The sequence below is a fragment of the Dendrobates tinctorius genome, unplaced genomic scaffold (genome assembly GCF_039654945.1).
Source record: "Dendrobates tinctorius isolate UK_male_01 unplaced genomic scaffold, ASM3965494v1 ptg000030l, whole genome shotgun sequence".
NCBI lineage: Eukaryota > Metazoa > Chordata > Amphibia > Anura > Dendrobatidae > Dendrobates > Dendrobates tinctorius.
This window is the reverse complement of record NW_027361698.1, coordinates 50,321,818-50,345,839: the sequence shown is the minus strand read 5'-3', so window position 1 is coordinate 50,345,839 and position 24,022 is coordinate 50,321,818.

Below are 24,022 nucleotides of genomic sequence, written 5' to 3'. Positions count from 1 at the left end.
GATGGCACAATCTGGCACTAGTTAACTCAATCACCCATCACATGCAACAACGCTAGGGAGGGGATCATAATGAGTCATTCACCAGATATCAAACATACATCCACACATGCATGATTATAATTTTATACTAGCACATGGCCTGGCGGCCATGTGGACCTTTTTTATAGCTGCAGCCTTCCGCGACCTTCCCAGTGGTCCAATCGGAGCATCTATGCTTGGTGTAGCAGATTTCTTGATGTATTTCTTCTTGGGGTCTGCACTCCTATCATGGGTGACTTTGATGTCATATTAATTGCAATTTTTGCACACTTTTATATTATATAGGATTTGCCCTCACTTGTGCCCACACTTAATATGATGTTTCCGGTGTGCACGCATCTATTTAATAGTCTTGGAGACCACTTTGCTATTATGTTATATGCACTAAGCACTTTTATCTTTTTTATCTTTTTGGTGAAGATATGTATTTCTACTGTTACTTTTTGTGCAATTTTTCATGGAGGACTCTGAGTCTTTGCCCATACTGTTATTACAGTGTTTTATGTGTCCTCACACATGAGCTTTTGGATATGCTTTGTTTTTTATGAGTCTGTATAATACTGTATATGTTATTTATGTGACTAATAAAATTTGTTTGATATTTTTCATACATATGGGGTTGGACTTTTTTGTTCTGGTTTTTCACTTGTAGGATGATTAAAATGATGCTGCTTATGTCCTAGATGAAATTGAAAAAGATTCCAGCATGCATTCTATTGGTTGATGCTGAAAAAGCATTTGACAGGGTTAGCTGGCCATTTCTACATAGTGCTCTTAAACAAATCAATTTAGGTCCCAACATTCTCAACAAAATAATGGCTTTATATTAAGACCCCTCTGCCAAGGTACATTGCAATGGCACCTATTCAGAATCTTTTTGAATGTCGAATGGAACAAGACAGGGGTGTACACTCTCCTTGTTATTGTACATTATTGTGATGGAACATCTGGCAATGGCCCTCAGGAAAAACTCCAATATTCAAGGAATCCCAGTCAGGCACAAATCTCATAAATTGGCTTTATGCGCAGATGACCTCCTATTGTACATCACTAATCCTAAAACAGCACTGCCCTCTATTCTGAAAGAATTTGAGACATATAGTCGACTGAGTAATTTTAAGGTAAATCTTTCTAAGTCAGAGATTTCGAATATCAATATCTCACAGGAGGAGGCACAATTGTTAAAGGGGTCCTTTCATTTCCATTCGTGTAATGGTTCTATGAAACATCTTGGGTCCAATTGCCCTCAGACTTGTTCCAGCTCTTTCATCTGATTCATGAGCATTTGTTCAGTCATTTCAAAGCTGAGCTCAATGCTTACACTGGGTGCAGAATTATTAGGCAAATGAGTATTTTGATCACATCATCCTTTTTATACATGTTGTCCTACTCCAAGCTGTATAGGCTTGAAAGCCAACTGCCAATTATGTAAATCAGGTGATCTGCATCTCTGTAATGAGGAGGGGTGTGGTCTAATTACATCAACACCCTATATAAGGTGTGCTTAATTATTAGGCAACTTCCTTTCCTTTGGCAAAATGGGTCCGAAGAAAGATTTGATGGACTCTGAAAAGTCAAAAATTGTGAGATGTCTTGCAGAGGGATGCAGCAGTCTTGAAATTGCCAAACTTTTGAAGCGTGATCACTAGAGATAAGTGACTTTTCCTTTTTTCGGGTCGAACGAAATCGGCAGACTATAGGGAAAAGTCGGAGGCCGACTGAAACAAGAAAACCAATGCAAGTCAATGGGGAAGCAAAGTTGGCAGGCAGTGGAGGACAGTAAACACACCTACAGTGCCCATTTCAATGCCAAAAACATCAATTCTTGTTACTGATGCTTGGTAACCTTAATTTACTTTATAATAATAGTTACGCATTGAAAACAGGGGGTTACTAGGCTAAAGTTGTGGGGGGTAGGGCTGGCTCCAGGTTTTCATGTGCCCTGGGCCAAAGAGTGTCAGTGCGCCTCTTTGACAGATACCACAACTCATGATGCTCCGATATGTCACAGAAATATAGGTATAGTGCAATGACAAATATTTAGCTGGTTACATGACATGACTGATCTATTTTAAATTGTACAATAAATCAATTGACCTACAGCGCTAGCGCTAACAGACCACTCAGCAGCAAAATATTAGGACAATACCACCAGATTGGTGCAAATAAAAAATAAATATAAAAAATTTTAATATTTGCACTTGGAGTGAAATCTGTATGTATAGTGAACTCCACCAAAAGAAACAAGAGAAAATAAAGGAGGAGCTCAAAACAAGGCAAGGAGACATTGGAGATCAAGAATCGCCCTCTTAGCTTATTCACATGAAGTGTTAATACGTTCAGGAGTATACTCAGATCTGAATGTATACACAGTGTGTAGAAATTTACTCATGGAATGAATAACAAGTCGGTCCAGAAAGTTATAGGAAATTACCTTAGAGTTTGCAGCTTTATGATGGAGTGCTTCCCAGCACACGTCCTGTGAAGGAGGAGTTATAATCAAGAAGTAGCAATGTCCTGTGTGTAATCCATTCTCAAGCCAGGGCGGTCGCACTGCATACAGGATGTCTGTCTCCGGCCGGGACAGCATCCACTACCCTCAGCATCAACACTCCTTCTCTCTCCTTTTTGGAAATTGGTGTCTACATTCATGGATTACACACAGGACATTGCTACTTCTTGATTATAACTCCTCCTTCACAGGACGTGTGCTGGGAAGCACTCCATCATAAAGCTGCAAACTCTAAGGTAATTTCCTATAACTTTCTGGACCGACTTTTTATTCATTCCATGAGTAAATTTCTACACACTGTGTATGCATTCAGATCTGAGTATATTCCTGAACGTATTAACACTTCATGTGAATAAGCCAAGAGGGCGATTCTTGATCTCCAATGTCTCCTTGCCTTGTTTTGAGCTCCTCCTTTATTTTCTCTTGTTTCTTTTGGTGGAGTTCACTATACATACAGATTTCACTCCAAGTGCAAATATTAAAATTTTTTATATTTAAATTGTACAATAACTAAAAAAAAGGACAGTATATTACTCCATACAGCATTATGACCACCACATTGTGCGCCATACAGAATAATGAGCCCCATATATTTCTCCATACAGAATAATTGGTCACATATAATGCTCCATACAGTAGATGATGAGCTCCACATAATGCTACAGTATATGAAGGTCCCCATGGACGATGCTCCAGTGTGTTATGGGGCCAAATAATGCTCCACATGTAATGGGTTCCATTTCTAATTCTCCAGTGTATAATGGGCCCCGTAAATGCTGCTCCAGTGTCTGATGTCCCCCATTTGGAATGCTCCAGGATATGATGGGCTTCATGGATGATGCTACAGTGTATGATGGGCCCTAATAATGCTCAATATATAATGGGCTCTATTTGTAATGCTCCAGTGTATAAAGGGCCTCGTAAATGCTGCTCCACTGCCTGATGTCCACCATTTGGAATGCTCCAGTATATGATGGGCCTCATGGATGATGCTCCAGTGTATGATGGGCGCTAATAATGCTCAATATATAATGGGCCCCATTTCTAATGCTCCAGTGTATCATGTGCCCCGCAAATGCTGCTCCAGTGTTTGATAGGTCCTAATAATGCTCAATATATAATGAGCCCCATTTCTAAAGCTCCAGGGTATCATGTGCCCTGTAAATGCTGCTGCAGTGTCTGATGTCCCCCATTTGGAATGCTCCAGCATATGATGGGACTCATGGATGATGCTCCAGTGTATGATGGGCCCTAATAATGCTCAATATATAATGGGCTCCATTTGTAATGCTCCAGTGTATAAAGGGCCTCGTAAATGCTGCTCCACTGTCTGATGTCCACCATTTGGAATGCTCCAGTATATGATGGGCCTCATGGATGATACTCCAGTGTATGATCGGCCCTAATAATGCTCAATATATAATGGGCACCATTTCTAATGCTCCAGTGTATCATGTGCCCCGCAAATGCTGCTCCAGTGTTTGATGGGCCCTAATAATGCTCAATATATAATGAGCCCCATTTCTAATGCTCCAAGGTATCATGTACCCTGTAAATGCTGCTCCAGTGTCTGATGTCCCCCATTTGGAATGCTCCAGCATATGATGGGACTCATGGATGATGCTCCAGTGTATGATGGGCCCTAATAATGCTCAATATATAATGGGCTACATTTGTAATGCTCCTGTTTATAAAGGGTCCCGTAAATGCTGCTCCAGTCTCTGATGTCCCCCATTTGGAATGCTCCAGTATATGATGGGCCTCATGGATGATGCTCCAGTGTATGATGGGCCCTAATAATGCTCAATATATAATGGGCTCCATTTGTAATGCTCCAGTGTAAAAAGGGCCGAGTAAATGCTGCTACAGTGACTGATGTCCCCCATTTGGAATGTGCCAGTATATGATGGGCCTCATGGATGATGCTCCAGTGTATGATGGACCCTAATAATGCTCAATATATAATGGGCTCCATTTGTAATGCTCCAGTGTATAAAGGGCCCTGTAAATGCTGCTCCAGTGTCTGATGTCCCCTATTTGGAATACTCCAGTGTATGATGGGCCCCATTTTTATTTAACCCAGGCATGGTATGTGAAAAGAGCTCCATGGAGTAATCTGAAGTGTGTGCTGCTGCATCCTTCACTTTTGGTGTGGGTGAAGCACACAAGGAAAGGGGTTGATCCTGACCAGAAGCCTGCACTGACGACTCAGTGCTTGCATTTTTTTAAACTTCAGAAGAGGAGGTGATAGAGCTGGAGGCTGTTTAAGCAATTTAAGCCAAAAACAGTTCCTGATCCTCCGGCTTTAAAAGCAGTCTGCCTACTCCCAGAAAAGGGAGCCTTACAGGCCTTCCAGAGCTACACCATGATGCAGGCTCAACACCTCCTGCCTTAGCTGCTATTGTGCTTTTGGCACTACCAGCAGATGCACCACCACCACCATCAGTACCAGATGGCTCCCCACGCCCACGTCCGCATCCTCTTCCACCATACTTCCTCATGTTTTAGAAAATTGACCCAAAATACCAGCAGATATATGGTACTGTATCAGAAGCTACAGCTCTATACAGTCTAGGGATAACAGTAAATCTCCATATATATTTCATGAGTCATACACAGATGCTCACAGGCTCAGTATGGATTACCCAATAAAATAAAAAGGTGATAAAGGGTACAGTATCACTAGATACAAGGTATATATAATATAGTGTAAACATTCTGAATCTCCGTATACATTTCAGAAGGCAGACACAAACGCTCTCAGGCCCAGTATTGATTACAGAAGAATATTTAAAGCTGTAAATGGATAATGTAACTCAAGCATACAGCTGTATACAGTGTTGGTCAAATTTGAAATCTTGGTATATATTTCTGGAGTCACCCTCAGACGCTCACTCAGTCTGGGTTTGACCATAAAAAAATATTTTAAAAAAGGTACTGGATAATAAGATATCAAGTATATATATTGTAGGGTACAATTGAAATCTCCGTATACATAGTCTCGTAGTCAGTCTCAGACGCTTACTCAGTATGGATTTGATCATAATACTAAATGTCAAACAAAGGTACAGTATAACAAGAAATAAGCTGTATCAAGTATAGGGTAAAAATTGGTATCTCCAGTTCACCATATATATAGAAGGCATAAACCATACACACTCACACACGCTCACTCACTATGGATGATAGCGTAAAACAAAATTTGGAACAAAGGTACTGTATCAGCACATACCAGGTGTATCCAGTCTAGGGGTAATTGTAAATTTCCATCTATACTTCCGGAGTAAGACACAGACACTTACAGGCTCAGTATGTATTACACCAGAATTTAACAAGTAGAAAAAGGGAAAGGTAGTCGAAGCGTACAACAGTATACAGTATTGTGGTACTTTTAAATCTTCATATATATTTCAATCTCAGTAAGCCAGTCCAGACTCTCCGCTACTGGAAACTACATGGATACAAGTACAGACGGAAAGTCGAGTGTTAGCAGAAATTTGGGAATTACTCATAGCGGGAAAATCTCCTGGTAGATGTTGCAGAGCCGATTCAGACCCTCAATTACTGTGTCTGTGGGGACAGTGAAAACCATTCTTTGTGAAAAAAGGATTGCTTTATCGCAGTAGCGTGGATCACATCACCATTACTCGTCTCCATCAAACTGTGATCACAGGGAGAGATGTAGACATGGTCCTCACTGCCAATCATGATGTGTCTGGTCATTTTGGATTGCCAAAGACAAAAGCCACAGGCCGTAGGTGATTATATTGGATTTTTCATGAGAGGAGACATTGAAAAATGGTGGCAGGAATGTCACACGTCTGTGACTATCACAACTGTGAAAGGTGATCATAAAGCAGCACTGCATCCGCTTGTAAGTTGATGTCCATTACAAATGGTAGCCATTGATCATCTGAAGGTAGAGGTCAGCTGGACAGGGCATAGCTACATCTTAACCATCATCAATACACCAAATTTCTAGTGGCCATCCCTGTGAAGGATTTAACTGCCCAGACTACACAGCGGTGGAGAAGGGAGAGGTAAGTATTGCAAATTGCCAGTGCTGTGGCCATGACCAAGCAGGGGGGGCACACTCATGGTCAACGGTACAGGCACAGGTCCCCTCATAGTACGCTGGTGTGTCTGACGGCAAGTGGGCCCCCCACCGTCAGAGACACTGTATTGTACTATGAGGGGCCCTGTGTCAGTGCCGTCCGCCATCTGTGGGCCCATCCACCTGTTCAGAGCAACAGCACTTGCCCGGGTGAGCCAGGTGTTGACCCCAGCCATTTGGGGGGGTGGGCAGCCCACTTAGGGAGGTATAAATAATGGCATATGTTGATGTGTTGGCTGGACATTCAGCTTGTCATGGTTAGGACATGGTTAATGTCCTGTTCTCACAGGGTTAACTTTTGCCGGCCTCTCTTTGGATCTGGGAGGGGTATTTATACTCACTCCAGACTACCATTCTCTGTCAGCTATACTTTTATTCTGACTGTGTGTCTGACCGACCCCCCTGGTGTGCGTGTATTCTGCATTGCTTGTTTGATTCCCATGTAGGACCCGGCCTGTTCCCTCACTCTGTACTCCTTCTCTCATTTGTCTTCTCCGGTTCTGACTTCCTGGCTTGGCTATTGTTACTCTGTTGCAGTTTGTCCCTATTGTACCATCCATTGCCTGTTCTGGTTTTCTGATCTATTGCTACGTCGTGACAATTCGCTCTGTCTAACCCTTTGGTACTGTCCTGCTATCTCGTGCTTTGACCTGGCTTGATCTGGTTTCTGTCTCTGTCTATGCCCCTTGGTAAAATTGTCCTGTAGTTACCTTTCTAGGAGATTCCTTGCAGCTCCTAGCTCTGTGGAGCTTAGGCCACGCCCCCAGCAGTCACGTGCTTCAGGTCCTGGAGCATGCATCGTCATCGCTGCTGCCCGCTCCACAGGTATCTTTGAGCACCGTTTTTGTACTCAGGACACGCGCACTGGCTTAGTGAGCAAGTGCAGTGCGGTGATCCTGACACAGCTGCTGCAAAGGGCAGAATTGGGCATGTCCGAGGAAGAGGAGAACAAAAGCGAGGCAGTTTTCTGGGAACCTATGTGTCATCAGGGGAAGGTGGGACAAAATCCTTTGCAACCCATGCATGGTTCATTTTAATGAAGGCTAGATCATCAACATTTTGGGTAAACAGACGGGTCCTTTTTTCTGTCAGGATTGATCCAGCAACACTGAAGACTCTTCCAGATAACACACTAGCAGCAGGGCAAGGGAGCTCCTGCAAAGCATATTGTGCCAATTCAGGCCAGGTGTCCAGTTTAGAGGCCCAATAGTCAAAGGGGAATGACTTGTGAGGGAGAACATCGATATGGGAGGAGAAGTAGTTTGTAACCATAGTTGACAACTGCTGTCTCCTGTCACTTTTAATCGATGTAGTATTAGCAATCGTGTGAGCGGTACTTGAGAAATCATTCCACAACATGGTCATTAAATCCCTTTCTCCAACGTCACTTCAGCTGTGTGCACCACGAACACCTTTTCCATTGTGCCCACTACGGCTCATGGGAGAAACAGCACCGCTGCTGTGTGCTGGGAAAGCCTCAAACAAACGGTTTACCAGAGTTGCTTGTTTGTTAGCCAATATTATCTCTAGGTTCTCCTGTGGCATGATGTTGTGTAATTTGCCTTTGTAGCGTGGATCGAGGATGCTGGCCAGCCAGTAGTCGTCATCTCTCATCATTTTGGCAATGCGGGGGTCCCTTTTTAGGATCTGCAAGGCATAATCGCAAATGTGGGCCAATGTTCCAGTTGTCAATGAGGCACTTCCAGTGGTGGGTGGAGGAGCACTTTCTGGCAAATCCACATCCCTCCAGTCATGCACAAACAGTGTACCTGACCTTGAAACGCCAACATTTTCTCTTGCCCCCTGAGAAGCATCCTCCTGCCCAAAATAATCATCCCCCACATCCTCCTCCTCCTCTTCCTCTTCTTCCTCCACCTTGTCCAGGACAGTTCCCTGACCAGACAATGGCTGACTGTCATCAAGGCTTCCCTTCTCCTCCGCTGCAGATGCCTGATCCTTAATGTGCGTCAAACTTTGCATGTGCAGACACATAAGTGGGATGTTCATGTTTATGATGGCGTTGTCTGCGCTTACCAGCCATGTGCATTCCACAAAACAATGAAGGACTTTACAGATGTCTTTCAGCTTTGACCACTGCACACCCGACAATTCCATGTCTTCCATCAAACTGCCTGCCCATGTGTCCTCCCACAAATGCATTACAGCCTTCCTCTGTTCGCACAGCCTCTCAACCATGTGCAGGGTGGAGTTCCACCTTGTTGCAACGTCTATGATTAGGCGGTGCTTGGGGAGGTGGAGCAATCGCTGCAGCTTCTGCATATGACTGGAGTGTACCGCCAAGCGACGGATTTGCGAGCACAGTCTTCGCACATTATGGAGCAAGGATGTTAACTCTAGATAATTATTAAGGAAGCACTGCATCACCAGGTTAAAAGGGTGAGCCAGGCAAGGTATATGTGTGAGTTTTGCACGGGCTATGGCTGCCACAAAATTACGGCCGTTATCACTGATTACCTTGCCTGCCTCAAGATGTAGAGTGCCCAGCCATGACTCTGTTTGTCACTGCAAGTAGTCGGCCAGTACCTCCGCTGTGTGTCTGTTGTCGCCCAAAGACATCATCTTTAACACAGCCTGCTGACGCTTACCACTAGCTGTTCCATAGTGGAACACCTCGTGTGCAACATTGCCAGCTGCGGATGGAGTGCTCGTGCGACTGCACTCTGTGGACGAGCTTTCGCTGATAGAGGAGGAGGATCGGATGCCTACAGCCAACTGTTTCCTATACCGTGGGCTAAGCAGCACTGTTCCACCAACGCTGTCCCCTGTGGACCCTGCATCCACCACATTAACCCAGTGGGCAGTGATGGACACGTAACGGCCCTGGCCATGCCGACTGGACCATGCATCAGTTGTGAGGTGCACCTTTCCACTCACTGACTGCTTGAGTGCATGGACAATGTGGTTTTTCACATGATGGTGGAGGGCTGGGATGGCTTTGCGAGAGAAGAAGTGGCGACTGGGTAGGTCATAGCGTGGTACTGCATAGGCCATGAGTTCGCGGAAAGATGCGCTTTCCACCAACCGATAGGGCATCATCTCTAATGAGATTAGTTTGGCAATGTGGGCGTTCAAACCCAGTGTACGCGGATGAGAGACTGAGTACTTTCTTGACCTACTCATAGTGTCTGGGAGGGTGAGCTGGACTTGAGAGCTGCACATGGTGGAAGTAGCGGTGTACAGGGCGGACTGAGAGAGGGTTGATGATGGTGATGGAGTTGGTGTTCTTTCTGATGGCCTAGATTCAGTCTTTCGTTGATATAACAGTGGGATTCCCTGACTGCTGTGGCCTTGCTACGACACCTCAACATTTGCTGCTGTGCTAACCGGTGGGCTTACAGTGGGGGAAACAATGTAGCGTTGCTGACTGCCTTCTTTGTGATCAGTTGCACATATGGTACTTGAGGTTTGGTGTTGTGTCCACGCTTGCAAGTGCATGCTGGTTAAATGTCTAAGCATGCCACTAGTATTCAAATTTTTCAGATTTTTCCCTCGGCTAAAGGTCTTTGCGCACTTCTTACAGATAACCTTGGCCTGATCATGAGGATTTTGTTCAAAAAAGTGCCACACTGCACTCTTCCTACTTTGGCAGACATTTTGCGGCCTAGCACGCTGTGATATTTTGACCCTCTGGACAAGCTGTCCAGCAACTCTTTTGATTTTTGGAACCTGTCTTTGGAGTGCTCCGGGCCTGCCAGATAACAGCTGTTGCGATGTCGATGTCTGCTGTGGATGCTCCTCCTCCTCATCAGAGCTATTGGAAGCAGCACTCTCTTCCCCCAATGGATGCCAATCTGGGTCAACAACTGGGTCTTCCATCACCTCCTCTTCAATGTCATGTGCACCTTCCTCTGTGTCACTGTGTATGGTGGTATAGTGTGCGGGAAGGGGCACCTGAGTCTCATCAGGGTCAGAATCTGGCTCTGTACACTGCGAGGACAATGTAGTGCTCTGAGTGAATGTACCAGCAGAATCATCTATCAGTGGCTGTGCATCAGTGCACTCCATGTCAGATTCATCTTGGCCTGGGTAATTCACCATTTCACTTGATAATCCAGGCATGGTATGTGAAAACAGCTCCATGGAGTAATCAGTAGTATGGCCTGCGTCATCCTTCAATCTTGGTTGGGGTGAAGGACACAAGGGTAGGCGTGGTTCATGAACATGAGCCTCCAATGACGACTCAGTGCTTTTATTTTTTACAACTTTAGAAGAGGAGGCGATAGAGCTGGAGGCTGAGTCAGCAATGTAAGACAAAACTTTTTCGTGAAGCTCTGGCTTTAAAAGCGGTTTGCCAACTCCTAGAAAACTAAGCCTTCGAGGCCTTGTGGAGCCAGACGATGACGCAGGCTCAACACCTCCTGCATTCGGTCCTATTTTGCTTTTGCCACTACCATCAGATCCACCACCAACACCATCATTACCAGCTGCCAACCCCCGCCCAATTCCACGGCCTCTTCCACCAGCCTTCCTCATTTTTGGTAGAAATGTAGGCAAAATCCAACAAACTATATAGTAATGTAAAACAAGGTACAAGGTGTCTATAGGACAGGGGAGATTTTGAATTTCTGCACACATTTGTGGACACTGGACACTTTTGGATTGTGTGAGGCCCACTGAATATCACAGCGCTATGTGACAGGCTCGATGTCGCAGGTGTGAAAAATGTCACTAGAGGATAACGGAGATTTTGAATTTCTGCAAACACTTGTGGACACTGGACACTTTTGGATTGTGTGAGGCCCACTGAATATCACAGCGCTATGTGACAGGTTCAATGTCGCAGGTGTGAAAAATGTCACTAGAGGATAACGGAGATTTTGAATTTCTGCACACACTTGTGGACACTGGACACTTTTGGATTGTGTGAGGCCCACTGAATATCACAGCGCTATGTGACAGGCTCGATGTCGCAGGTGTGAAAAATGTCACTAGAGGATAACGGAGATTTTGAATTTCTGCACACACTTGTGGACACTGGACACTTTTGGATTGTGTGAGGCCCACTGAATATCACAGCGCTATGTGACAGGCTCGATGTCGCAGGTGTGAAAAATGTCACTAGAGGATAACGGAGATTTTGAATTTCTGCACACACTTGTGGACACTGGACACTTTTGGATTGTGTGAGGCCCACTGAATATCACAGCGCTATGTGACAGGCTCGATGTCGCAGGTGTGAAAAAAGTCACTAGAGGAAAACGGAAATTTTGAATTTCTGCACACACTTGTGGACACTGGACACTTTTGGATTGTGTGAGGCCCACTGAATATCACAGCGCTATGTGACAGGCTCGATGTTGCAGGTGTGAAAAATGTCACCAGAGGATAACGGAGATTTTGAATTTCTGCACACACTTGTGGACACTGGACACTTTTGGATTGTGTGAGGCCCACTGAATATCACAGCGCTATGTGACAGGTTCAATGTCGCAGGTGTGAAAAATGTCACTAGAGTATAACGGAGATTTTGAATTTATGCACACACTTGAGGACACTGGACACTTTGGGATTGTGTGAGGCCCACTGAATATCACAGCGCTATGCGACAGGCTCGATGTCGCAGGTGTGAAAAATGTCACTAGAGGATAACGGAGATTTTGAATTTCTGCACAAACTTGTGGACACTGGACACTTTTGGATTGTGTGAGGCCCACTGAATATCACAGCGCTATGTGACAGGCTCGATGTCGCAGGTGTGAAAAATGTCACTGGAGGATAACGGAAATTTTGAATTTCTGCACAAACTTGTGGACACTGGACACTTTTGGATTGTGTGAGGCCCACTGAATATCACAGCGCTATGTGACAGGCTCGATGTCGCAGGTGTGAAAAATGTCACTAGAGGATAACGGAGATTTTGAATTTCTGCACACACTTCTGGACACTGGACACTTTTGGATTGTGTGAGGCCCACTGAACATCACAGCGCTATGTCACAGGCTCAATGTCGCAGGTGTGAAAAATGTCACTAGAGGATAACGGAGATTTTGAATTTCTGCACACACTTGTGGACACTGGACACTTTTGGATTGTGTGAGGCCCACTGAATATCACAGCGCTATATGACAGGTTCAATGTCGCAGGTGTGAAAAATGTCACTAGAGGATAACGGAGATTTTGAATTTCTGCACACACTTGTGGACACTGGACACTTTTGGATTGTGTGAGGCCCACTGAATATCACAGCGCTATGTGAAAGGCTCGATGTCGCAGGTGTGAAAAATGTCACTAGAGGATAATGGATATTTTGAATTTCTGCACACACTTGTGGACACTGGACACTTTTGGATTGTGTGAGGCCCACTGAATATCACAGCGCTATGTGACAGGCTCGATGTCGCAGGTGTGAAAAATGTCACTAGAGGATAACGGAGATTTTGAATTTCTGCACACACTTGTGGACACTGGACACTTTTGGATTGTGTGAGGTCCACTGAATATCACAGCGCTATGTGACAGGCTCGATGTCGCAGGTGTGAAAAATGTCACTAGAGGATAACGTAGATTTTGAATTTCTGCACACACTTGTGGACACTGGACACTTTTGGATTGTGTGAGGCCCACTGAATATCACAGCGCTATGTGAAAGGCTCGATGTCGCAGGTGTGAAAAATGTCACTAGAGGATAATGGAGATTTTGAATTTCTGCACACACTTGTGGACACTGGACACTTTTGGATTGTGTGAGGCCCACTGAATATCACAGCGCTATGTGACAGGCTCGATGTCGCAGGTGTGAAAAATGTCACTAGAGGAAAATGGAAATTTTGAATTTCTGCACATACTTGTGGACACTGGACACTTTTGGATTGTGTGAGGCCCACTGAATATCACAGCGCTATGTGACAGGCTCGATGTCACAGGTGTGAAAAATGTCACTAGAGGATAACGGAGATTTTGAATTTCTGCACAAACTTGTGGACACTGGACACTTTTGGATTGTGTGAGGCCCACTGAATATCACAGCGCTATGTGACAGGCTCGATGTCGCAGGTGTGAAAAATGTCACTAGAGGATGACGGAGATTTTGAATTTCTGCACAAACTTGTGGACACTGGACACTTTTGGATTGTGTGAGGCCCACTGAATATCACAGCGCTATGTGACAGGCTCGATGTCGCAGGTGTGAAAAATGTCACTAGAGGATAACGGAGATTTTGAATTTCTGCACAAACTTGTGGACTCTGGACACTTTTGGATTGTGTGAGGCCCACTGAATATCACAGCGCTATGTGACAGGCTCGATGTCGCAGTTGTGAAAAATGTCACTAGAGGATAACGGAGATTTTGAATTTCTGCACAAACTTGTGGACACTGGACACTTTTGGATTGTGTGAGGCCCACTGAATATCACAGCGCTATGTGACAGGCTCGATGTCGCAGGTGTGAAAAATGTCACTAGAGGATAACGGAGATTTTGAATTTCTGCACACACTTGTGGACACTGGACACTTATGGATTGTGTGAGGCCCACTGAATATCACAGCGCTATGTGACAGGTTCAATGTCGCAGGTGTGAAAAATGTCACTAGAGGATAACGGAGATTTTGAATTTCTGCACACACTTGTGGACACTGGACACTTTTGGATTGTGTGAGGCCCACTGAATATCACAGCGCTATGTGACAGGCTCGATGTCGCAGGTGTGAAAAATGTCACTAGAGGATAACGGAGATTTTGAATTTCTGCACACACTTGTGGACACTGGACACTTTTGGATTGTGTGAGGCCCACTGAATATCACAGCGCTATGTGACAGGTTCAATGTCGCAGGTGTGAAAAATGTCACTAGAGGATAACGGAGATTTTGAATTTCTACACACACTTGTGGACACTGGACACTTTTCGATTGTGTGAGGCCCACTGAATATCACAGCGCTATGTGACAGGCTCGATGTCGCAAGTGTGAAAAATGTCACTTGAGGATAACGGAGATTTTGAATTTCTGCACACACTTGTGGACACTTTTGGATTGTGTGAGGCCCACTGAATATCACAGCGCTATGTGACAGGCTCGATGTCGCAGGTGTGAAAAATGTCACTAGAGGATAACGGAGATTTTGAATTTCTGCACACACTTGTGGACACTGGACACTTTTGGATTGTGTGAGGCCCACTGAATATCACAGCGCTATGTGACAGGTTCAATGTCGCACGTGTGAAAAATGTCACTAGAGGATAATGGAGATTTTGAATTTCTGCACACACTTGTGGACACTGGACACTTTTGGATTGTGTGAGGCCCACTGAAGATCACAGCGCTATGTCACAGGCTCGATGTCACAGGTGTGAAAAATGTCACCAGAGGATAACGGAGATTTTGAATTTCTGCACACACTTGTGGACACTGGACACTTTTGGATTGTGTGAGGCCCACTGAATATCACAGCGCTATGTGACAGGCTCGATGTCGCAGGTGTGAAAAATGTCACTAGAGGATAACGGAGATTTTGAATTTCTGCACACACTTGTGGACACTGGTTAATTTTGGATTGTGTGAGGCCCACTGAATATCACAGCGCTATGTCACAGGCTCGATGTCGCAGGTGTGAAAAATGTCACTAGAGGATAACTGAGATTTTGAATTTCTGCACACACTTGTGGACACTGGACACTTTTGGATTGTGTGAGGCCCACTGAATATCACAGCGCTATGTGACAGGCTCGATGTCGCAGGTGTGAATAATGTCACTAGAGGATAACAGAGATTTTGAATTTCTGCACACACTTGTGGACACTGGACACTTTTGGATTGTGTGAGGCCCACTGAATATCACAGCGCTATGTGACAGGCTCGATGTCGCAGGTGTGAAGAATGTCACTAGAGGATAACGGAGATTTTGAATTTCTGCACACACTTGTGGACACTGGACACTTTTGGATTGTGTGAGGCCCACTGAATATCACAGCGCTATGTGACAGGCTCGATGTCGCAGGTGTGAAAAATGTCACTAGAGGATAACCGAGATTTTGAATTTCTGCACACACTTGTGGACACTGGACACTTTTGGATTGTGTGAGGCCCACTGAATATCACAGCACTATGTGACAGGTTCAATGTCGCAGGTGTGAAAAATGTCACTAGAGGATAACGGAGATTTTGAATTTCTGTACACACTTGTGGACACTGGACACTTTTGGATTGTGTGAGGCCCACTGAATATCACAGCGCTATGTGACAGGTTCAATGTCGCAGGTGTGAAAAATGTCACTAGAGGATAACGGAGATTTTGAATTTCTGCACACACTTGTGGACACTGGACACTTTTGGATTGTGTGAGGCCCACTGAATATCACAGCGCTATGTGACAGGCTCAAAGTTGCAGGTGTGAAAAATGTCACTAGAGGATAACGGAGATTTTGAATTTCTGCACACACTTGTGGACACTGGATAATTTTGGATTGTTTGAGGCCCACTGAATATCACAGCGCTATGTCACAGGCTCGATGTCGCAGGTGTGAAAAATGTCACTAGAGGATAACGGAGATTTTGAATTTCTGCACACACTTGTGGACACAGGTTAATTTTGGATTGTGTGAGGCCCACTGAATATCACAGCGCTATGTCACAGGCTCGATGTCGCAGGTGTGAAAAATGTCACTAGAGGATAACTGAGATTTTGAATTTCTGCACACACTTGTGGACACTGGACACTTTTGGATTGTGTGAGGCCCACTGAATATCACAGCGCTATGTAACAGGCTCGATGTCGCAGGTGTGAATAATGTCACTAGAGGATAACAGAGATTTTGAATTTCTGCACACACTTGTGGACACTGGACACTTTTGGATTGTGTGAGGCCCACTGAATATCACAGCGCTATGTGACAGGCTCGATGTCGCAGGTGTGAAGAATGTCACTAGAGGATAACGGAGATTTTGAATTTCTGCACACACTTGTGGACACTGGACACTTTTGGATTGTGTGAGGCCCACTGAATATCACAGCGCTATGTGACAGGCTCGATGTCGCAGGTGTGAAAAATGTCACTAGAGGATAACCGAGATTTTGAATTTCTGCACACACTTGTGGACACTGGACACTTTTGGATTGTGTGAGGCCCACTGAATATCACAGCACTATGTGACAGGTTCAATGTCGCAGGTGTGAAAAATGTCACTAGAGGATAACGGAGATTTTGAATTTCTGCACACACTTGTGGACACTGGACACTTTTGGATTGTGTGAGGCCCACTGAATATCACAGCGCTATGTGACAGGTTCAATGTCGCAGGTGTGAAAAATGTCACTAGAGGATAACGGAGATTTTGAATTTCTGCACACACTTGTGGACACTGGACACTTTTGGATTGTGTGAGGCCCACTGAATATCACAGCGCTATGTGACAGGCTCGATGTTGCAGGTGTGAAAAATGTCACTAGAGGATAACGGAGATTTTGAATTTCTGCACACACTTGTGGACACTGGATAATTTTGGATTGTTTGAGGCCCACTGAATATCACAGCGCTATGTCACAGGCTCGATGTCGCAGGTGTGAAAAATGTCACTAGAGGATAACTGAGATTTTGAATTTCTGCACACACTTGTGGACACTGGACACTTTTGGATTGTGTGAGGCCCACTGAATATCACAGCGCTATGCGACAGGCTCGATGTCGCAGGTGTGAATAATGTCACTAGAGGATAACAGAGATTTTGAATTTCTGCACACACTTGTGGACACTGGACACTTTTGGATTGTGTGAGGCCCACTGAATATCACAGCGCTATGTGACAGGCTCGATGTCGCAGGTGTGAAGAATGTCACTAGAGGATAACGGAGATTTTGAATTTCTGCACACACTTGTGGACACTGGACACTTTTGGATTGTGTGAGGCCCACTGAATATCACAGCGCTATGTGACAGGCTCGATGTCGCAGTTGTGAAAAATGTCACTAGAGGATAACGGAGATTTTGAATTTCTGCACACACTTGTGGACACTGGACACTTTTGGATTGTGTGAGGCCCACTGAATATTACAGCGCTATGTCACAGGCTCAATGTTGCAGGTGTGAAAAATGTCACTAGAGGATAACGGAGATTTTGAATTTCTGCACACACTTGTGGACACTGGACACTTTTGGATTGTGTGAGGCCCACTGAATATCACAGCACTATGTAACAGGCAGAAATTGGCTAGTGTATGACAAACTGCTACCTTGGAGCTAATCCTTATAAACAGGGAGGAAATGGTTGAGGAGGTAAAAGTGGCTGGGACCCTAGGAGGTAGAGACCATGCTATTTTAGAATTTTGGATTACTAGAGGTGGAAGACCTGTGAAGACTCAGACGTCAAGGTTAGATTTCAGAAAGGCAGATTTTAAGGGATTCAGAAAGAGAATTGGAGGGATCCAATGGCTGGATATCCTTAAAGACAAAAATGTCCAGGAAGGATGGGAAATTTTGAAAAATGAAATTCTCAAAGCACAGTTGTTAACAATTCCGAAAAGAGGGAAGAATAGGAAGCATTTAAGGAAACCAGGATGGATGAACACAGAACTTAAGCACATGCTAAAAAGGAAGAAAAAAATGTTTATAAAATGGAAAGAGGGAGGCATATCTAAAGAAGAATATAATGCTGTCTGCAGAACCTGCAGGGCACAAATCAGATTATCTAAAGCTGAAAATGAACTGAGGCTTGCAAGAGATGTCAAAAGCAATAATAAAGGATTTTGGGGATATGTCAAAAGTAAAAGAAAAGTCAAAGATGCTATAGGATTTTTACAGGATGAAAATGATGAAATGGTAAGACAGGATGTTGAGAAGGCTGAACTTTTAAATTCCTATTTTGCATCTGTTTTCTCTCAGAAAGGAAATGCAACATCAACTGTTATTCACTGTCCTATTAAGGGAATAGAAGAATCCAGGATATCTATAAACAGAAAGATAGTGAGGAAACACTTAGCTAACCTAAATGAATTCAAGTCTCCAGGTCCAGATGAATTACACCCCAGAGTACTGAAGGAGATAGCAGAAGAAATTTTTGAACCCCTCTCCATAATCTTTGAAAATTCTTGGAGAACAGGAGAAGTGCCAGAAGACTGGAGAAGAGCAAATGTTGTTCCTATCTTCAAAAAGGGGAAGAAGGTGGACCCAGGCAACTATAGGCCGGTGAGTCTGACTTCTATACCAGGAAAGATCTTTGAACAAATTATTAAACAACATGTATGTCAATACCTGGATAAGAATGAAGTGATTAAACAGAGTCAGCATGGGTTTCTAACTAATAAGTCATGTCAGACTAACTTAATTTCCTTCTATGACGGTATCACTGATTGGGTGGATCAAGGAAATGCTGTAGATATAGTATATCTTGACTTCAGCAAAGCATTTGACAAAGTCTCTCATACAATCCTTATTGAAAAAATGACTAAGTATGGAATGGACAAGGCAACTGTTAGGTGGATTCATAACTGGCTTAGTGATCGGACCCAAAGAGTGGTCGTAAATGGCTGCACATCCAGTTGGAAGAATGTCTCAAGTGGGGTACCACAGGGCTCTGTCCTGGGCCCTGTATTGTTCAACATCTTTATCAACGATTTAGATGAAGGAATTGAGGGTAAACTGATTAAATTTGCTGATGACACAAAGCTAGGAGGGATAGCTAATACTAGAGAAGAGAGAGAGAGGATTCAAAAAGATTTAAATAAACTGGAGAAGTGGGCAGCAACTAACAGAATGGTTTTTAACAGGGAGAAATGCAAAGTACTACATCTGGGCAATAAAAATGAAAAAAGCATATATAGAATGGGAGGAATAGGGCTAAGTGACAGCACATGTGAGAAAGACTTGGGTATACTAATAGATCACAGACTGAATATGAGTCAACAGTGTGATGCAGCAGCAAAAAAGGCAAATGCAATTCTAGGATGTATTAACAGAAGCATACAGTCTAGATCACGTGAAGTCATTATTTCCCTCTACTCCTCTTTGGTCAGACCTCATCTGGAATATTGTGTCCAGTTTTGGGCACCACATTTTAAAAAAGACATCAACAAACTGGAGCAAGTTCAGAAAAGAGCGACCAGAATGGTGACCGGTCTGCAAACCCTGTCTTATGAGGAAAGGTTGCAGGATTTGGGAATGTTTAGTTTGCAAAAGAGAAGACTGAGAGGAGACTTAATAGCTGTCTACAAATATCTAAAGGGCTGTCACATTGTAGAAGGATCAACTTTATTCTCATTTGCACAAGGAAAGACTAGAAGCAATGGGATGAAACTGAATGGGAAGAGACACAGATTAGATATTAGAAAAAAACTTTTTGACAGTTAGAATGATCAATGAGTGGAACAGGCTGCCACGAGAAGTGGTGAGTTCTCCTTCAATGGAAGTCTTCAAACAGAGGCTGGACAGACATCTGACTGGGATGATTTAGAGAATCCTGCTTTGAGCAGGGGGTTGGACCAGATGGCCCAGGAGGTCCCTTCCAACTCTACGATTCTATGATTCTATGATTCTATGATTCTAACTACAAGGTCTGATACCATTTTCTAATTTAATATGTAAGTTGCCTTTTGGTATGCACCTATTCAGACTAGTTCTAGATGTGCCGTCAGTTTGTTCTATTACTTGTGTACTAGTTTTCTGACTGAGCACTCCGCCCTTCATCAAGTGGTGATTTTAATCGCATTCAATCACATGTTTGGTTCTTATCGTCCTATATATATACAGGCTTTATCATGTTACTAGCCAGAGGTCAGTTCACACCAGGCAGTCAGTATAGGGACCCATTCAATCTGAGATCACCTCGTCGCTTTTGAATGGGCTCACATCTTTTGGCCAAATTTTGTGCTAAGTATCTCATATGTTTTTCTAGATTACAAAAGCCATTATGCTATTCATATTTCACTTATTTCATATTTGATATGCCTTACAAAAGCCATTATGAAATGTATTACTAAAGCCATTTTTGCTATTCGTATTTCATATTTGGTGTGCTACCATTTTCTAATTTAATATGTAAGTTGCCTTTTGGTATGCACCTATTCAGACTAGTTCTAGCTGTGCCATCAGTTTGTTCTATTGCTTATATCACATCGCTATGTCACAGGCAGAAATTGGCTAGTGTATGACAAACTACAAGGTGTATATAGAATTGGGCAGAATAGGAATCTCCCTAGAGTGTAGGTCTGTAAGAACGGAACAAGTTCTCGACTTATCCTTACAGAGTGACACACAGATAGCTTCACTGTGGCCGTGATAACAGCCATTACACGGTACTGAGAGAGGAGCATGCACGTACACGGCTGTCTGGTGTACGTAAAATTGTCAAGCTCCGTGTTTTTTAAGTATACGGACTGACACACGCTGTCTCTCCATAGTTTTGAATGTGATCAAACAGCAAATATATTTAACTGTTTGAAAACTAGATAAAACTAGAAGGTGCAGGTCTGTAAGAATGGAACATGTCGTCGACTTATTCTTACAGAATGACACACAGAAAGCTTCACTGTGGCCGTGATAACAGCCGTTACATGGTACTGAGAGAGGAGCGTGCACGTACACGGCTGTCCGGTGTATGTAAAATTGTCAAGCTCCGTGTTTTTTAAGCATACGGACTGACACACGCTGTCTCTCTATAGTTTTGAAAGTGATCAAACAGCAAATATATTTAACTGTTTGAAAACTAGACAAAACTAGAAGGTGCAGGTCTATAAGAACGAACATGTCCTCGACTTATTCTTACAGAGTGACACACAGATAGCTTCACTGTGGCCATGATAACAGCCGTTACATGGTACTGAGAGAGGAGCGTGCATGTACACGGCTGTCCGGTGTACGTAAAATTGTCAAGCTCCGTGTTTTTTAAGCATACGGACTGACACACGCTGTCTCTCTATAGTTTTGAATGTGATCAAACAGCAAATATATTTAACTGTTTGAAAACTAGACAAAACTAGAAGGTGCAGGTCTGTAAGAACGGAACATGTCCTTGACTTATTCTTACAGAGTGACACACAGATAGCTTCACTGTGGCTGTGATAACAGCTGTTATACGGTACTGTGTGAGGAGTGTGCACTGCTGTATGGTGTGAAAAAATGCACGCTCAGTACCTCACCAGGACAAGAAAAAAAATTGGGATTGCTTTTAAAAAAGCAGTTTGCAGAGCAGTGGGTAAACAGCAATGTAGCCGTCAGGAAGCCTTAGAAGGCAGCCTAACAACCAACACCGCTGATCCAGCAAAATATAGCCTCCACTTGCACTGCACACACAGTGACTGGTGTGTTGTACAGGCAAAATCGCTAGCAGTAGAAGCAGTTTTTGGTGTCTTCTTCCCTGCCTAACGCTCTCCCTATAGAATCAGCAGCAGCAGCAGCTCTCCCTATTCTGAGATCAGCATGAGTAACATGGCGGTCGGCGTGCACGCCCTTTTATACCCGCTGTGACGCCCACCAAAGCAAGCCAATCACTTTCATGCCCTTCTGAAAGATGGTGGTGACCCCTGCCTATGTCATCACGTTGCCCACAGTGTTCGTGGATCCTGATTGGCTGAAAAAGAGCACAAAACAAACTTTTGAAACGCGACTTTGGCGCTTAAGTCGCCGACCTCGTGGCCGACCTCATCCTAGGGTCGGGTTTCGTTTCATGAAACCCGACTTTGCCAAAAGTCGGCGACTTTTGAAATTTTTCGACCCGTTTCGCTCAACTCTACTGACGACTCCGTGCTTACAGGTTTCGAACGTTCAGAAGAGAAGGCAATAGAGATGGTGGCTGTTTCGGCAATGTACGCCAAAACCTGTTCCTGATGCTCTGGCTTTAAAAGCGATTTTCCTACTCCAAGAAAAGGCAACCTTACAGGCCTTCTTGGGCCTGAGGATGACGCGGGCTCAACATCTCCTGCCTTAGCTGCTATTGTGCTTTTGCCAGAACCAGCCGATGCACCACCACCATCAGTACCAGCTGCGCCCCCCTTCCCACGTCCGTGGACTCTTCCACCATAATTCCTCATGTTTGGGAAAATGTACGAAAAATACCAGCAGAGAGATGGTATTGTATGAGGAGCATCCAGCTGTGTAAGGTGTATTAAAAAAATTAAATCTACGTATATATTTTGTTAGTCACAGACGATCTCACAGTATGTATTGTACCGTAGTCCAACAAGCAGATATACGAAACTGTATCAAAAGTGTACAGCTGTATATGATTTTTGTGTAACTAACTATCTCCGTAAATGTATTTAGGGAGTGTCACACACACACGCTGACTCTGTATAGATGTGACTGTAATGCGAACGGCAGATATACAATACTGTTTGAGAATCAGACAGCTCTATATGGTGTGTGTATTGAAAATTGTCAATCTCTGTCTATTTGTATAGTGACTGACACATGCTGTCTCTGTCTAGTTTTGACCAGAATCAAACTGCAGATATACGAAACTGTTTGAAAAGCACGGACAACACTCACTCTAAGGTGTAGGTCTGGAAAAATGGAAAAACTCTTCGGCTTTTTTTTTCAAATTCACACACAGATAGCTTCTATTTGTCTGTGAAACAAGGCGGTAGACGGTAGTGTGTGAGGAGCATACACCGCTATATGGTGTCTGTATGGAAAATTGTCAATCTCCGTCTATTTGTAAAGGGACTGACACACGCTGTCTCTGTCTAGTTTTGATCGTTATCAAACAGCAGATATACGAAACTGAAAAGCGGGCAGCACTCACTCTAAGGTGTAAGTCTGGAAAAACAGAAAAACTCCTCGGCTTTTTTTCCAGAGTCACACACAGATAGCTTCTATTTCTCCGTGATACAAGGCGGTACACGGTAGTGTGTGAGGAGCATACACCGCTATATGGTGTCTGTATGGAAAATTGTCAATCTCCATCTATTTTTATGGGGACTGACACACGCTGTCTCTGTCTAGTTTTGACCGTTATCAAACAGCAGATATATGAAACTGTTTGAAAAGCAGACAGCACTCACTCTAAAGTGTAGGTCTGGAAAAACGGAAAAACTCCTCAGCTTTTTTTTCTGGAGTCACTCCCAGATAGCTTCTATTAGTCTGTGATACCAGCCGCCAGTACACGGTAGTGTGTGAGGAGCGTACACCGCTATACGCTGTGTGAAAAAATGAACGCTCAGTAACTCACCAGGACAAAATAATAAAAGTTGGAGTGCTTTGAAAAAAGCAGTTTGAACAGCAGTGTGCACACAGCAATGCAGCTAGCATGTAGCCTTAAAAGGCAGCCTAATCACCACCAGCGCTGCTGCACAAAATCAAAAATCCTCCCCTTTCACTGCACACTAACTGTACAGTGAAAAGCCCTATCAGCAGAAGCAGTTTTTTTCTTCTTCCCTGCCTAACGCTCTCCTTTACTCAGAATCAGCAGC